The sequence below is a fragment of the Rattus norvegicus genome, chromosome 15 (assembly GCF_021556685.1).
Source record: "Rattus norvegicus strain SHRSP/BbbUtx chromosome 15, alternate assembly SHRSP_T2T, whole genome shotgun sequence".
Lineage (NCBI taxonomy): Eukaryota > Metazoa > Chordata > Mammalia > Rodentia > Muridae > Rattus > Rattus norvegicus.
Window position 1 is genome coordinate 60,649,260 of NC_141548.1, and position 13,119 is coordinate 60,662,378.

The following is a 13,119-nucleotide window of genomic DNA, read 5'->3' on the forward strand; positions in this document are numbered from 1 at the left end:
ATTAAAATTTTTCTTGGCAAGAATTCTCCCCTGCTGACTTTGCCAATTAATCAGCAAGTACTCTGGGTAACTGTCATTTCCAGTGCTACCATTTGTAAGATTTAGAAATACATCTAGCTACTTTGCTGTCTGTCTTCCTCTAGTTTGAAATTCTGAGAACGTAAATTACCTCAAGTGCTAGTTAAATGGAAGCTAGGCATTGTGGTAGAGCACTTTTTACCCCAGTCCTGGGGAGGCTAAGGCAGGAGGGTTGCAAGTTTCTCAGGCTAGCCTGAGCTACACAGTGAGACCATGCTTCAACCAAAAATAGGGCAAAATTAAGTATCATTGTTGTTTTCAAAATGATAGGAGACTGACTTAGCAAATAACTTTGAAAAGTTGGATTTGGGGGGCTAGAGAGATGGTTGAGAGTACTGGTTGCTTTTCCAGAGGTCCTGAGTTCAATTTCCAGCAACCATATGGTGACCCTCAACCATCTGTTTTTTTTGTTTTTGTTTTTTTTCCCCCCCCCCCGGAGCTGGGGACCGAACCCAGGGCCTTGCGCATGCTAGGCAAGTGCTCTACCACTGAGCTAAATCCCCAACCCAACCCTCAACCATCTGTAATGGAGTCTGATTCCCTCTTCTGGAGTGTGTGACAACAGAGCATTAATATACATAAAATAAATGAAATCTTTTTTGAAAAGTTTTATTTAGGATCAAACAAGTAAGCTGTCTTCTATCTCTTCTAGTTGAAAAGCTTTTTTCAATTTTGGACTTAAATCGTACTTGAGAATATGATAAGAATTGAGTCAATCCCTATCGAATTACACATGTTTATCTTTTCATAATTTCAAGAGTATAATGACACCTACTTCTGGGTAAGAACAATTGTGACAATGGCAGCAACACCTCTATTAAGAAGAATTAGCATTTTCCACAGGCTCAAATGTTTGAGTAAAATGCATCACGATGTCATTCCTAAAACATAAAGGAAAAATGACCTTTATTTCTGAAAGAAATGAGAAAACGGTAGCACTCTTAGAACAAAGGCAAAGTTGACATCTGAAATTTGGACTTAGTTTTTAAATGCAAATGACTTGATCTCAAATGAGCTTATATGTGAAGACTTTGACACGTAAGTACTGTATAATAGTATAAGAAATAGACTTATTGTCAAAGAAGCCCATGTATGTATTGGATCTTAGAGCAAATACATGATTCAGATGTTTCATGTTGCTGATATTGTGACTGCATATTGTCAATTTGTATTACAAGTATAAAGAGTAAAAATTTCCATAATTAAGAAAACAGGTCATTGGAAAAGTACAATTATGATTTGTATATGTTTGGCACTATTAGCGGGTATGGCCCTGTTGGAGTAGGTGTGTCACTCTGGGCATGGGTATTGTCCTAGCTTCCTGGAAGTTGACTATTCTGCTAGCAGCCTTCAGATGAAGATGTAGAACTCTCAGCTCCTGCACCATGCCTGCCTGGATGCAGCCACATTTCCCACCTTGATGATAATGGACTGAACCTCTGAACCTGTAAGCCCAACCCAATTAAATGTTGTCCTTACAAGAGTTGCCTTGGTCATGGTATCTGTTCACAGCAGTAAGACCCTAACTAAGACAGAATTGGTACTAGCATATTGGGGTATTCTTGTGACAACCTGACCATGTTTGGGGGAGTAGTGTGGAAGGACTTTGGAATTTTGGGTGTTAAGAGCTCTGTGGGATGTTCTGTAGAAGCTTGGAAGATAATGTTGAGAACAGTGCAAATGATGGAGGCCTGGCTTGTCAAATTTCAGAGGGAAGATTAAAGACTCTTATTAGGGTCATTGCTGTTTTGATTGTGAAAATTCTGTGGTTTTGGTTAGCTGGGGCTGAAGAATCAGCTGTGATTAACAAGATACCAGAACTACTAAAGGGAAACCTTTGCATTATTGGAACTATTGATGCTGGTCAGTTGGAGCTAAGATTAGTGGTGATTAAGAAGAGACCAGCATCACTGAGGTGAAGTCTTCTGGGAAGCTGTGTTCCAGAGATAGTCAAGGTGGTACCTCATGCTGCAGCTGGACTTGGTAATGTGCAAGAGTCACCCAGGTGATGCTGGTTTTGAAGGCATGAAGGGGTCATGAAGAGCAGCTGAGGCTTGGCACTGTGAGAGGCCATGGAAGGCCATTGGTGAAGGTGCAGCCTCAGTTACAAGTGATGGCCCAGGACTGAAGGGGTCATGCAAAGAAGTTAAGGCTTGGTACCATGAAGAGAACGTATGAGAGACTCTTGGTTAAGCCTGGTTGCAGCAGAAGACAGTAGTGTCTTAGAGATGCCAGTACCATGAGATGACCACCAAGAACGGTAGCAGCAGTGGAACACAGGCAGCTGGAGCCGAGAAGACAAGGTGTGTGCTACAAAGGGCAGAGCTGGAGAAGTGACCAAAGCCTTTGGAGGAGCCCAGAAGATCTTGAGTAGATCCCAGACATTGGATGGTTAGAGTTTGAGTTTGATTTTGACTGTGACTGTGCCCTGATATTTTTCCCTCTTGAAGTAAGAAAGTATTTTGGTGGAGCCCACAGTTAAAAAACTTTGAATTTCAAAAGAGATTGCATATTTTAAAGGGATTGAAATTTAATGTGTAAGAATTTGTAAAGACTGTGGGACTTTTAAAGTTATTTAGATCTTGGAGATGAATAAGAAAGTAAGGGTTGAGGCTTAATAGTGGTGCATTTGTGTGTCAAATTGACAAGGAGTCAGTTGTACTGGCTGGTTTTGTGTGTCAACTTGACACAAGTTGGAGTTATCAGAGAAAGGAGCCTCCCTTAAGAAAATGCCTTTATGAGATCCAGCTGTAAGGCATTTTCTCAATTAGTGATCAAGGCTGGGAGGGATCATTGTGAGTGGTGTAATCCCTGGGCTGATAGTCCTGAGTTCTATAAGAAAGCAAGCCAGTAGCAGCATTCCTCCATGGCTTCTGCATCCACTCCTGCCTCCAAGTTCCTACTCTGTGTGAGTTCCTATCCTGACTTCCTTTGGTGATGAGCAGCAGTGTGAAAATGTAAGCTGAATTAAACTGTTTACTCCCCAACTTGCTTCTTGGTCATGATGTTTTGTACAGGAGTAGAGACCCTGAGTAAGACAACACTCAACCAAAATGTATCTGTTTAACAGTGAAAAACTATTATTGTCTATTTATTGCTCATTTAACCAGGAACCAGTAGTTTGCCTACTGTCATTCTTTTTAGTTTAAGACATGTTCCTCTCTGTGTAGCCCTAGCTGTCTTGAAACTCACTATGTAGACCAAGCTGACCTGGAACTCTCAGATCTGCCTTCTCCCTCTACCCACTGTAGTACTGGCTTTTTATAAAGGCCTGTGCCACCACACCCAGCCCTAGTACCAGTTTATGTTAAGAAGAATGAAAAAAAAAAGCAGTGATTTATAAGACTAAAATTGTTTAAATGTTTTTAAATTTCCAACTTCCAGTTTTTCTCATCCCTAAAAACTTTAAAGAAAGTTGACTAATTTTTCAAATTCTAAAGTTTGATAACTAAGAGACATCTGGATTGAATTTGAACTCTCAGAGTTGATTGCAAAGTGATATTACTTTGCCTTTGTCCTCTAGTCAAATCTCTTCTTCCAAGCTAAGAGTGTGGCTCAGTGAGAGTGAACTTGCCTTGCATACTCAAGGCTCAGTGTTTGATCCGCAGCACCAAGAAAGGAAGGGATAAGGAAGGAAGAAAAAATATTTAAAGTCTACTTCCTTTATTTCTTCAAAAAATGCAATGACTATTTTTATTGCACACACTCATGTTGTGTGTAGAATGTATGCGTGTCATGGTACGCACATGGAGGTCAAACAATGTGGATTGCTGTCTACATGCAGGTGAGGGCAGGCGAAAGATAAGGCTAGAGCCTGTGATTGGGCAGTGGAAAAGGAAGTCGGGCTAAGAGTTTTAGAGATGGGTCAGGGAGAGACAGAGAGGAGACAGAGACTAGAGAAGATGGAAGAAGAAGACGAACCGTATCCATGTGGCTTGAAACAGCCACAGGTACCTATGAATATCATAGAAGAACAATAGAATAATATTGCCCCATCTAGGAGTTGCAGCTTGTGTTTATATCAGTTGAGTTTTGAGTTCTTTGTGTGGGCATTTTGGGGGTTGAGAATTTACTGATATAAATCTGAGTGATAATTTATAAGCCTCTGGAGTTCTCTTTATACAGGGCTCAGGGTTTAGAGCAAGTTATGCAGGGGACAGATGACTGGGAAAATAGCAATTCAGTGGCATGAGAACTGTAGGAAGTTGGGTGGAATACTGAATGGGAGTAGCCATGGGCACGAGGAGACCACTGCGGCATGAGAATAGCCAGTGTTAGCATGGATTGTTTTTTAATTATTACACCCTACAAAACTGCAGCTTGTGGGAGCTGGTTTTCTCCTCCACCATGTGGACCCGGAGGATCAAACTCAGTCATCAGGATTCACAGCCCAATTTTAAAGGAATATCTTTAGGGCGTGTTACACACCTATTATGTCAGGTAGGGAAGGCATTATTATCTTCCATATCTGGGATATATTTTCTCCTCCGAATTAGCCACTCTCCAAGGTAACTTTAGATACTTGGATATACCATATCTTTTTTTTTTTTGAAGCTTTTTAGTTTATTTTACCCTCAGAAATTTGCATATCACAGAAGAACATCAAGTCACCGCAGAGCTACCCCTTTGACTTTTTGCCAGCACCAACATTGGCCTTTGCAGTCCCCCTGACCTTCTTCATTCTGTTCTTGTGTTCCTTTCGCTGTTTGCGAGAGGTCTTTTTCTTCTCATAAAGGCCATGTCTTGCAAGTCTGTGTTTAGGCTCATTCTTCTTCGCATAATCTAAAGATCATGCCAAAGCCAGTTGTCTTGCCACCACCAAAGTGGGTTCTGAATCCAAATACAAAGATGACATCTGGTGTGGTTTTGTACATCTTGGCCAGCTTTTCCTGAATTTCTGTCTTTGGTACTGTGGCCTTCCCAGGATGAAGGACATCAGTGACCATCTGTTTCCTCTGAAGCAGACGGTTTGTCATGAACTTCCTGGTCCGGATGGTTATCGTGTCATTCATGATGGCTATGGTGCCGGAGCTGTAGAGGAGGAAAAAAAGAGCGGATATACCATATCTTAATCAAGGATATTCTTTTGTGGACAAACAGCTGTCCCTTCGAGGTACAGACTGATACAGGGTTTCAGCTGCTTTGTACAAAGAACACATGGAGCGATTCTTTCTCTCCTGATAGAGAAGAATTAAGGTCCAAGTGTGCTTGCTTGTAGGTGCAGAAAAATCTGTAGATGTTGAATTAAATAGGACTTTTCCTGCCAGGCATAATGAAATTTAATTCCAGCACCCAGGACAGCAGAGCCAGGCAGATTTCTAAGAGTTTGAAACCAGCCTGGTCTATATAGCAAGTTCTAGGATATTTGAGTTACATAGAACCTATCTCAAAAGAAGGAAAGAAACTTTATATATATAAAGTCTGTTGCATTATTTGGATATTGATTTACCCAGCTCAGGATTTTCAGTTTTCCTCTTCGATCCTTAAGTTGGTGAGTGGTTCCATGTGGCTCAAGGTGGCCCATGTCCTGGGCATCAAGAAGAAAGGATGTTTGATAGGAATGCATAAATTGTTCCCAAGGACAGTAAGGAATGCACGCATCTCTTTTGGTAACATAGCATTGACCATATTTAAATGGCATGGTTATCCTAGCTGTAAGGAGGCCTGGGAGAGGTAGTCTTTATTCCAATTCAGTGTGCACTTGGTTAAAACTCAGAGGTTTCTTGTTAAATTCTGAGGAGTAATAATGGAATATAAGTAACAGTCTTTAACCAATTATCTATCAGAATAGACTTCATCAGAGGGTGTTCCAGATGCTAAGACTCCTGAGACCTGCATTACACCGTCTTTCAAACATCAATGGAGAGAACGAGTTTTCTGTCTCTAGAAATAAGACTCCTGATGGCTTAATACTTTTTTTTTCATGATGCAAATTTGTTTTATTTTTGCAGAATATTTGTGGGGCGGTGGGCAGTGAAAGGTACCCTGCTCCTGGTCCAGACAGGTTGAATCCCCGGGGGGCCCTGAAAGGGATGGCAGGTGTATTCCCAGCCTCCCAGATCAGGGCCTCACTAGCTGCAGCACCCCACAAACCCCTGTAGAGAGGTTTGAGACAGACCAGTCACGTAGAGCAACCTCCCCCCCCCCAACAGGTTAGGACATGACCACAGGTCACATAGGCTCAAGACAAATCAGTCATAGAAACAGGACCACGCCCCCAAATATGTAGATGAGGTCTTCCGGAGCTCCCTGGCCAAACCAATAGGAAGTACCTGCTGTCAGACCCTGACCCATCCAAAAAACTATTTAACTGTCATGTTCAGAATTAAAAGTGTGCAGGAGGTTGGGGATTTAGCTCAGTGGTAGAGCGCTTGTCTAGGAAGCGCAAGGCCCTGGGTTCGGTCCCCAGCTCCGGAAAAAAAAAAAAAAGTGTGCAGGAATTATTCCATTGTCTGAGAGCTTCTGTCATAAGAGCTGTAACACCGTCACTTGAGGAAGAGATCTTCTCTCCCTGAAATCACCACCAGAAGCTCTCCTGTACCCCTCTCCATCTAGTCAGTCTCCTGCAGGCTCAGCCAGGCCAGGCAACCTAAGCAGTAGCAGAAACAGAGGTGGAGCAGGACCAGCAGTGAAGGCTGCAGAAGCAGTCTCCTCTCCCTGCCTGAGTTCACTCCCCTTTGCCAGAACCTGAGCAACTAGCCAGCCTAGAGATCTGCGTGGGAGAGCACCCTGGCGCCAGAGCCCTAATTTTTTTTTTTTTGCATTGGATATTTTTTGTTTATGTTTCAAATGTTATTCCATTTCCTGGTTTCCCGGCCATAAGACCCCTATCCCTTCCCCTTCCCCCTTCTTCTGTACTGGTGTTTCCCCTCCCCAACGCCCCCCCTTTCCTGCCTCCCCACCGTGACATTCCCCTACACTGGGGGGGGGGGCGCAGCCTTGGCAGGACCAAGGGCTTCTCCTCCCATTGTTGCCCAACAAGGCCATCCTCTGCTACATATATATGCAGCTGGAGCCATGGGTCTGTCCATGTGTAATCTTTACATGGTGGTTTAGTCCCTGGGAGCTCTGGTTGGTTGACATTGTTTTTCTTATGGGTTGCAAACCCTTCAACTCCTCCAATCCTTTCTCTAATTCCTCTAATGGGGTCCCTGTTCTCAGTTCAATGGTTAGCTGCTAGCATTCACCTCTGTATTTGCCGTGCTCTGGCTAAGCCTCTCAGGAGACAGCTTTATCAGGCTCCCGTCAGCATGTACTTCTTGGCTTCAGCAATATTGTCTGGATTTGGTGGCTGTATATATATGGGCTGGATCCCCAGGTGGGGCAGTCTCTGAATGGCCATTCCTTCAGTCTCTGCTCCACACTTTGTCTCCATATCCCCTCCTATGATTAGTTTTGTTCCTCCTTGTAAGGAGGACTGAAGCATTTGCTCTTTGGCCAACCCGCATCTTGAGCTTCATGTGGTCTGTGGATTGTATCTTGGGTAATCCGAACTTTTGGGTTAATATCCACTTATCAGTAAGAGCATACCATGTGTATTTTTCTGTATCTGGTTACCTCACTCAGGATGATATGTTCTAGTTCCATTCATTTGCCTATGAATTTTGTGAAGTCATTGTTTTCGATAGCTGAGTAATATTCCATTGTGTAGATAATACCACATTTTCTGTATCCATTCCTCTGTTGAGGGACATCTAGGTTCTTTCCAGCTTCTGGCAATTATAAATAAGGCTGCTATGAACATAGTGGAGCATGTGTATTTGTTGTATATTGGAGCATCACTTGGATATATGCCCAGGAGTGCTATAGCTGGGTCCTCAGGTAGTACAATGTCCAATTTTCTGAGCAACCCAGACTGATTTCCAGAGTGGTTGTACCAGCTTGCAATCCCACCAACAATGGAGGAGTGTTCCTCTTTCTCCACATCCTCACCAGCATCTGCTGTCACCTGAGTTTGTGATCTTAGCCATTCTGAGCGGTGTGAGGTGGAATCTCAGGGTTGTTTTGATTTGCATTTCCCTAATGACTAAAGATGTTAGACATTTCTTTAGGTTAATTCTCAGACATTCGATATTCCTCAGTTGATAATTCTTTGTTTAGTTCTGTACCCCATTTTTAAATTGGGTTATTTGGCTCTCTGGAGTCTAACTTCTTGAGTTCTTTGTATATATTAGATATTAGTCCTCTATCAGTTGTAGGATTGGTAAAGACCTTTTTCCCAATCTGTTGGTTGATGTTTTGTCCTAACCACAGTGTCCTTTGCCTTACAGAAGCTTTGCAGTTTTATTGAGTCCCATTTGTCAATTCTTGATCTGAGAGCATAAGCCATTGGTGTTTTGTTCAGGAAATTTTCCCCAGTGCCCATGTGTTTGAGGCTCTTCCCCACTTTTTCTTCTATTAGTTTGAGTGTATCTATTTTATGTATAGATCCTTGATCCACTTGGACTTAAGCTTTGTATAGGGCAAAAAGAATGGATCGATTTGTATTCTTCTACATGCTGAACGACAGTTAGACTAGCACCATTTGTTGAAAATTCTATCTTTATTTCCATTGGATGGTTTTAACTCCTCTGTCAACGATCAAGCGACCATAGATGTGTAGGTTCATTTCTGGGTCTTCATTCTATTCCATTGATCTACCTGCCTGTCTCTGTACCAATACCATACAGTTTTTATCACTATTGCTCTGTACTACAGCTTGAGGTCAGGGATGGTGATTCCCCCAAAGTTCTTTATTGTTGAAGATACTTTTTGTTATCCTGGTTTTTTTGTTATACCAAGTTAATTTGCAAATTGTTCTTTCTAACTCTGTGAAGAATTGAGTTGAAATTTTGATGGGGATTGCATTGAATCTGTAGATTGCTTTTGGCAAGATGGCCATTTTTACAATATTAATCCTGCCAATCCATGAGTATGGGAGATCTCTCCATCTTCTGAGATCTTCCTCAATTTCTTTCTTCAGAGATTTGAGGTTCTTGTCATACAGATCTTTCACTTGCTTGATTAGAGGGATTATATTGTGACTATTGTGAAGGGTGTCATTTCCTTAATTTCTTTATCCTTTAGCCTTTATCCTTTGAGTAGAGGAACACTACTGTTTTGTTTGAGTTAATTTTATACCCAGCCTCTTTGCTGAAGTTGCTTATCTCAGGTGGAACTTTTGGGGTCACTTAAGTATACTATCATATCATATATGCAAATAGTGACATTTTTATTTCTTCCTTTCCGATTTGTATTCCTTTGACTTCTTTTTGTTGACTGATTGTTCTGGCTAGGACTTGAATACTATATTGAATAAGTAGGGAGAGAGTGGACAGCCTTGTCTAATCTCTAATTTTAGTGGGATTGCTTCAAGTTTCTCTCCGTTTAGTTTGATGTTGGCTACTGGTTTGGTGTATATTGCTTTTACTATGTTCAGGTATGGGCCTTGAATTCCTGATCTTTCCAAGACTTTTAGCATGAAGGGGTGTTAAATTTTGTCGAATGCTTTCTCAGCATCTAATGAGATGATCATGTGGTTTTTTTCCTTTGAATCTGTTTACATAGTGGATTACACTAATGGATTTACATATATTGAACTATCCCTTCATCCCTGGGATGAAGCCTACTTGATCATAATGGATGATCATTTTGATGTATTCTTGGATTCGGTTTGCAAGAATTTTATCGAATATTTTTGGATGGATATTCATAAGGGAAATTGGTCTGAAGTTCTCTCTCTTTGTTGGGTCTTTGTGTGGTTTAGGTATAAGCATAATTGTGGCTTCGTAGAAGGAATTTGGTAGTGTTTCTTCTGTTTCTATTTTGTGAAATAGTTTGGACAGTATTGGTATGAGGTCTTCTATGATGGTCTGATAGAATTCTGCACGAAACCCATCTGGCCCTGGGCTTTTTTTTGGGGGGGGGTGGGGGTTGGTTGGGAGACTTTTAATAACTGCTTCTATTTCTTTAGGAGTTATGGGACTGTTTAGATGGTTTATCTGATCCTGATTTAACTTTAGTACCTGGTATTTGTCTAGAAATTTGTTCATTTCCTCCAGATTTTCCAGTTTTGTTGAATATAGGATTTTGTAGTAGGATCTGATTTTCTGAATTTCCTCTGATTCTTTTATGTCTCCCTTTTAATCTCTGATTTTGTTAATTTGGATATTCTCTCTCTGTGCCCTCTGGTTAATCTGGAAAAGGGTTTATCTATCTTGTTGATTTTTCTCAGAGAACCAGCTCCTGGATTTGTTGATTCTTTGTGTAGTCCTTTCCGTTTCTCCTTTGTTGATTTCAGCCCTGATGATATTTACTGGCTCTTTAAGTTGGGCGTCTTCACTCTCTTCCAGGCCTAGTATCCTTAGGTCTGATCTTCTCAGTGTGGCCTGGATTTCCTGGAGGTTTTGTGTTAGAGGCGTTTTGCATTTTACCTTATCTTTGATGGTTGTGTCAATGTTTTCTATGGAATCTTCTGCCCCTGAGATTCTCTCTTCTAGCTCTTGAATTCTGTTTGTGATGCTTGCATCTATGACTCCTGATCTCTTCCCTAGGTTTTTCATCTCCAGGGTTGTCTCCCTTTTTGCTTTCTTTATTGTTTCTATTTCCATCTTTAAATCCTGGATGGTTTTGTTCAATTCCTTCACCTGTTTGGTTGTGTTTTCCTGTAATTCTTTAAGGAATTTGTTTGTTTCCTCTTTAAGGGCTTCTACTTGTTTACCTGTGTTGTCCTCTATTTCTTTAAGGGACCTATTTATGTCCTTCTTAAAGTCCTCTATAATCATCATGAGATGTGATTTTAAATCTAAACCTTGGCTTTTCTGTTGTGTTTGGATAGCCAGTATTTGCTTTGGTGGGAGAACTGAGCTCTGATAATGCCAAGTAGTCTTGATTATTGTTGCTTAGGTTCTTGCGCTTGCCTCTTGCCATCTGGTTGTCTCTGGTGTTAGCTTGTCTTGCTGTCTCTGCAGTGGCTTGACCCTCCTGTAAGCCTGTGTGTCAGCACTCCTGTAGACCTGTTTTCTTTCAGCCAGAGCTGGGAACAAAATGCTGCTCCTTGGTTTGTGTGACCTGAAGCTTCCAGGTGGGTCGCTTGAAGCAGAAGAGTTGGTATGACCTCTGCTCTCAGGTGTGTCAGAGCTCCAGGCAGACACCAGAAGTTTCCTGCAGCTGACTACTCCTAGACTGGTTCCTCTTGGGCCAGGAATGTGAGCAGAGGTGGTGGTCTCCCTTGAGCTCTCAGGATTGTCTGTACTTCTGAGAGTCCAGCTCTCTCCCCCATGGGATTTGGGTACAGAGAGCTGTGGGAGTGGCTCAGCTCCAGGTTTAGGTAGAAAGCAGAAGTGCCCTGTCCCAGATAACTTCTGCCTTTGTGTGTCCTGAGGCCACCAGGCGGGTGGCTTAGTACTTTCAATAGCTAATTCTGGCCATGGAGATGGATGCAGATAGGAAATATTCAGGGAGGTAGATAGATGAAGAGATAACCTCACTACAAGTCATCATTCCTGTCTTACTGGGCTGTGCAGAAGCAGTAGCGTCCAGAGGTAGGTTTTGCTACACCAAAGTGCTATGTAGCAACTTCCTAATTGAAACACATCAGAGAGCTTGCAAGACAAAACACCCATACACGTAAATAACTCTCTTTTTGACTGTCCTAAGTTGTTTATTGGATATGAATTTTACAAATATTACGTGGATTACGGTAACGGTGGAGCTGAAGAGTATTGCGCCTTCTCCAGGCTGCACAGTGAGATCCACCAATAGTGTGGTGGAACCCTTTCCAAGGCCATGGCTCTCGTGGCCAGCAGTTGTCAGTCCATGCATCTCCCTGTGCTTGTGGACTGGTTTAGGATCCATTGGGAGTCAGGATTCTTCTGGTAAGTTTATGGAATGGATCAAATGAGGTAACCTCAAAAAATGTATATATGGAATCTTCACCAACCCAGTAGGAGTTCAGGACTCTCAAAGCCCCACACTGGTGCCTCAGCAGCAGACCGAAGGCTTTGAGCAAATTTCAGCTGGTTACCACCATGGCGAACAGGCTTGCCTTAAGTTGCAACCTTAGGAACTAGGTTTGCGACCACCATGGCGGACATGAGTCCTGTAAATGACATAACCTTGCTTAGCCTTGTATCCCAGCCTCTGCACTTGTATCCGGCCGGGTGGGGCAGAGAGGTGCAGACAGAGAGCTGGCACTGTTGCCAGCATGGGCTCTCAGAAGAAAGCGCATCACGTCGGACTGCTTCTTCCTCCATAGCTCCTGGATGTATTTGTATGCATCCATCTTGGCTCACCTGATGACATTGGGAAGTTCTAGAGGGAGGTTCCTTATGACTTGGGAAATAACACATAAGTCACAAAAACTTAACCAGATTCACAAGGTTCCCTCACTTCCCAAGACTATATAAACAGTAAATACTGAGAGCCCAAACCTACTCCATCTTGGGGCCAGCCTCCATATTAAGAGAAATGACCTATGGCTGAACCTAAGCTGCACCCAAGTACCAGGAAGGACCTATGGCTTGCCCTTGGCCCATACCTCAGAGTTACTCCCTAGCTCCTTCCTAGCAACAGTCAATCAAAGATTAGTCTGATAGTTTCAGATATTCTTTCAGATGGTGGCAGTTCATGGTTTTGCTTCAGAGCACCCACCTGTTGGGTTAGAATAGTCATACAACTCAACCCCTCACCCCCTGAGAGCTCTGGGTTACACCCTCCCATTCTACGGTATCAGATGTGGTGGTGTAGTCCAAACTAGAACTTGTAAATAAAGACCCTAGTGCAATTGCACTGGAGTCGGCTCCTTGGTGGTCTTTTGGGGTTTGCAAGCGCTTCCTGGCACAACAATTCCACTGAGGAGAGGAGACTCTGACATGTCAGAATGCCTGCAAATCCAGTTTTTGTGAGTTGTCAACCATACAGAGGTTGCCTTGAGTTATCCGTGATTCTGTAAGTAACCACCAATACACTCCTTAAGTTCATTAAATTGGAGGTTAGTGGTATCATTACTTTGGTCATCAGTTTCCTTTCTGGGTTGAGTAGATTGTTTGCACATGTCTCTCT

At 42.4% G+C, this 13,119-nt stretch overlaps 1 pseudogene; it reads right to left on the reverse strand.

Annotated features, from left to right (window-relative positions):
- Positions 1-4,696: 4,696 nt before the first annotated feature.
- Rps24-ps14 (ribosomal protein S24, pseudogene 14) lies at positions 4,697-5,119 on the reverse strand (annotated as a pseudogene).
- Between the last annotated feature and the right edge of the window lie 8,000 nt (positions 5,120-13,119).